Source organism: Colobus angolensis, unplaced genomic scaffold (assembly GCF_000951035.1).
Source record: "Colobus angolensis palliatus isolate OR3802 unplaced genomic scaffold, Cang.pa_1.0 Scaffold209, whole genome shotgun sequence".
NCBI classification, from domain to species: Eukaryota; Metazoa; Chordata; class Mammalia; order Primates; family Cercopithecidae; genus Colobus; species Colobus angolensis.
This window is the reverse complement of record NW_012115255.1, coordinates 1,311,191-1,315,458: the sequence shown is the minus strand read 5'-3', so window position 1 is coordinate 1,315,458 and position 4,268 is coordinate 1,311,191. Positions and strand designations below refer to the sequence as shown.

Genomic DNA, 4,268 nt, shown 5'->3' with positions numbered 1-4,268 from the left:
TTAGACTTCCCCACCTACAATGTAGGTAACTGTTGATACAAACGTTGCCACTGTTTGGAGGTTGGTAGCGGGTGAATGTTGAAGTTTTAGTCCTCGGCTACATGGTGACAGGTGTGTAAATAATTCGTGCAGCCAATGTTCAGTACTTTATCGACAATTCTAAAGAAACAGACAAGTGTGACCTCAAAATTCAATGTGTCTCTGGTTCATTTCTTCCTAATTCCCTTTGTTATGCACCAGTAAGCCCTCTTTTTCTCTTTGATCATGCTATTCATGTTCTTCCATATTTTCTGCAGCCCTGTAGGGCGGAGGCTGCAGCGAGCTTCGATGGTGCCTGTACCAGGTGCTGGGATAAAGCAGCGGCTCTGATGTTGTGGGGCTTTTGTGGACACCACCAAGAAAGCTGCAAAGTAGACATAATTACCCCGGAAATGCCGCTGCGCTCCCTGGCCCTCCCAACCTGGGTCCTCCCGCACCTTCCCTCCACTCCATCGCCCTCACCGCCCACTGCTTCCTTCACAGCGTTGTTTTAAAAATACTTTATAATGTCAATCTTAGCTCACCCAGTCACCTCTTGGAAAAAGAATTCAACAGAAATCACAACCATTCAGAATAGAGGCCAAAAACTGGCCCCATGTGGTGGCACATGCCTGTGGTCCCAGCTACTCAAAAGGATGAGGTGGGAGGATCATCTGGGCCCAGGAGGTTGAGGCTGCAGTGAGCCATGATCGCACCACTGCACTCCCACCTGGGTGACAGAGTGAGGCCCTGTCTCGAAAAGACAAAATGAAACAAAACAAAACAAACCCTGGCCCCAGGTCATCCTCCTGCTATGTTCAAATGCTTGCTGTCCTGTGAAGAGGCTCCACATGCATCCCACAGACTGATGGCGGTGACAGGAGGAGGGAGGCTGGTGAACTCTCAGAATAACACACAGCAGGCAAAGTGCCCATCTGTGGTTTCAGAAAGGACTTGTGAGGCCAGGTGCGGTGGCTCATGCCTGTAATCCCAGCACTTTGGGAGGCTGAGGTAGGCAGATCACCTGAGGTCAGGAGTTCAAGACCAGCCCGCACAACATGATGAAATCCTGTTTCTACTAAAAATACAAAAATCATCCAGAGGTGGTGGTGTGTGCCTGTAATCCCAGCTACTTGGGAGGCTGAGGGAGGAGAATCTCTTGAACCCAGGAGGTGGAGGCTGCAGTGAGCCGAGACCATGCCACTGCACTCCAGCCTGGGTGACAGAGTGAGACTGTCTCAAAAAAAAAAAAAAAAAGAAGACAGCTTAGGCTGTGATCATCTGAAAGCTCAAGTGGGGCTGGAGGGTCCACTTCCAAGAGGCCTCCTTGGCTGTGGGCTCCTCTCCATGTAGGCCTCTCTCAGGGGTGCAGGCAGGCCTAAGACATGTCAGCTGGCTCCCTTCAAAGTGAGATTTCCAGGAGAGGGAAGTTCTTTTCTTATCTCATGGAATCACAAATTTTATCAGAATTTTCCATGTTTATTATGATCTTCCTGCATGGGTTCCCCATTGATTCAGAGCTAAATATGAGTGACACTCCCAGCATGGGACTGTGGGTGGGGGTGGGGGAACGCACATCCAAACCACGTCAGTGGCAAATCAGTATTTTTCTTTTTAAAAGTGAGATATGTTAACTCATCGTGTGGTACACTTTGCAGAGGCTGCTCCATTGGAAACAGAACCGACTTCCAGGACAGAGGTTCTTCTGGTCTTTGGGCTTGAGTCTATGCAAATAGGACATTTGTAAAAGAAGATCCTGGTTAAAATAAATTACTCTAGGGAAATGCATCTGACTCCGGAGAGAAAACTTGGTGGGGAGGAGGAACATGGAATTTGGTACTGGAACCAGTGAGGGGTTGGGTTCCTGGGAAGGTCACACAATCAGGCAGCTTCAGTCCCTTCTCTGCCCTCATCTCCCTGTTCCCTACCACACCCCCCATACTCCTTGACAGAATTATTTCTCACCTCTTCCATTCCTGAGCTGTCTCCATCATGAACTTCTTGTAATAAATCTAGATCTAAACAGGCAAGGGAAAAATAGAAATAGCTAACAAACATGAAAATGTGCTCAAATGCCCTTCTTAACATAGGAAATATAAATTAAGGCAAAAATAGATACTTTGGGGAATTTCAAACAGTGGAGAATGTGATTAGAATGTCTCTGAACAGTGACATTTCAACCAATGTATACTTCTCTAGGTATAGTTCAAGATACACATAATTCAGATTTAAAAACAAAATGTACTGAGCCATGCATGCTAGTTTGAGCCTATTATCCCAGGTACTTAGGAGGCTGAGGTGGGAGGATCGCTTGAGCCCAGGAGTTAGAGGCTGCAGGGAGCTATGATCGCACCACTGCACTCCAGTCTAGGTGATAGGCTGAGGCCCTGTCTCAAAAAAAAAAAAAAAAAGACAAATAAATAAATAACTGAAATAACAATACAGCACAACAAAAGCATTGCTCTTTTGGTAAACAGACCATGGAACACCAGATCACCAGAACACCAGGTGGAACTGCAATCGCTTAAAAAACAAATATCAGGTCGGGCGCAGTGGCTCACACCTGTAATCCCAGCACTTGGGAGGCCGAGGCAGGCGGATCACTTGAGGTTAGGAGTTCAAGACCAGACTGGCCAACATGGGGAGACCCCGTCTCTACCGAAAATACAAAAATTAGCCAGGCATGGTGGCAGGCACCTGTAATCTCAGCTACTCAGGAGGCTGAGGAAGGAGAATCGCTTGAACCTGGGAGCAGAGGTTGCAGTGAGCCGAGATCATGCCACTGCACTCCAGCCTGGGCGACAAGAGCAAAACTCCATCTCGAAAAAAAAAAAAAAAAACCAAAAAAACAAAGTAAGATCATGGGGAATCGGGACTCTCCCTGATAAGCTGGTCTTAAATGGGGGTTGGAGAAGGACTTGCATGAACACAACAGGTGACAGCTCTGAAGAGGAGGAAGAGCAGGCTGAGTCCCTGGCACCCGCACGTGTGAGTGGGCAGCGAAGTGGACACAAGTGGACACTGGCAACGTCCATCCTCCTCTAAGCACCTGCCTCAAGCATTTTTACAGACCCCACCATTTCTCCACCCTACCAGCCCACCCTCATCTTCAGCAAACAACCTGACCTCCTCATCCACAAAGCTGAAGTCCAGGGCTCTGAGCTTCTGTAAGTCTTAGAGTAAGTGGGTCCCATGTCCTGGCCAACACTCGCCTCTCCTGCTGAGCCTGTGATTTTGCCAAATCAAGATTTTAAGTTCCAGCTTTCCACTCAACATTCTCTGCAGCGTTTAGGTCAACCTCTGCTTGTCACCTGAATATGGTATGCTTCTATGTGAAGCATCTTTTCAAAGTCTCGAAATGGCCTCCCGGACACAGTCTGGCGTTGACGGGCCACCCCAGGATGAGCCTAGCTCACACCTCTCCTAGGCTCTCCCGGGCTCCTGCCACTTCTCCCGTCATGCCTTCTGGCCCAGATGGTTCCGTTTTGTCTCTTTCTTACGTACCCCACAAATGCCCATGCTGTTTTTCTGTTTCAAAAACTTTCTTTCCATTGAGGGAAACCTGTCAGTCCTTGTTACTCTAATGCTGCTGGGCTCTTCATGGGCTCTTCATGGGCTCTTCATACCCACTTCAGACACTGGGGCCTCCTCTGGACAGGTGCCCCGCCCCACCCCCGCCACATCCCTGGCCCCCCAGGCCCCACACACACACACACCCAGACCCTGGTCAGGTGCCCCACGCGCGTGGGCACACCCCCCCACACCCCCAGGCAGGGCAGGTGCCTTTCGCACACACACCCGGCCTCTGGGCAGGTGCACACACCTGGTCCCCCTTCCTTGTGCTCCTTCATCACAGCCCCTGCTGCACTGCCGATGAGCCTGGGTTTATGTGTTGTTTTAGCTCCTGCTTCATCGCATGCTCTGAAGGCTGAAACTTTACCTTGGAGTTTGTATCCTCATCACCTTTCACAGTGACCAAATGGTCTCCCAAAGAGTTAAGATTACAGATGTGGGATGGGCGTGGTGGCTCACGCCTGTAATCCCAGCACTTTGGGAGGCCGAGGTGGGAGGATCATGAGGTCAAGAGATTGAGACCATCCTGGCTAACATGGTGAAACCCTGTTTCTACTAAAAATACAAAAATCAGCTGGGCGTGGTGGTGGGCGCCTGTAGTCCTAGCTACTCGGGAGGCTGAGGCAGGAGAATCACTTGAACCTGGGAGGTGGAGGTTGCAGTGAGCTGAGATCATG

The 4,268-nt window shown here is 49.6% G+C and overlaps 1 long non-coding RNA gene across 1 annotated transcript in view; it reads right to left on the bottom strand.

Annotated features, from left to right (window-relative positions):
* Positions 1–1,478: 1,478 nt before the first annotated feature.
* LOC105512029 overlaps positions 1,479–4,268 on the bottom strand; it is a 10,005-nt gene continuing 7,215 nt past the window's right edge. Inside the window, exons 2-3 of the long non-coding RNA XR_001001804.1 lie at positions 1,984–2,036; positions 1,479–1,742 (exon numbers count right to left, since the gene is read on the bottom strand). This is a non-coding gene — a long non-coding RNA (uncharacterized LOC105512029). The remainder of the gene's footprint in view (positions 1,743–1,983; positions 2,037–4,268) is intronic.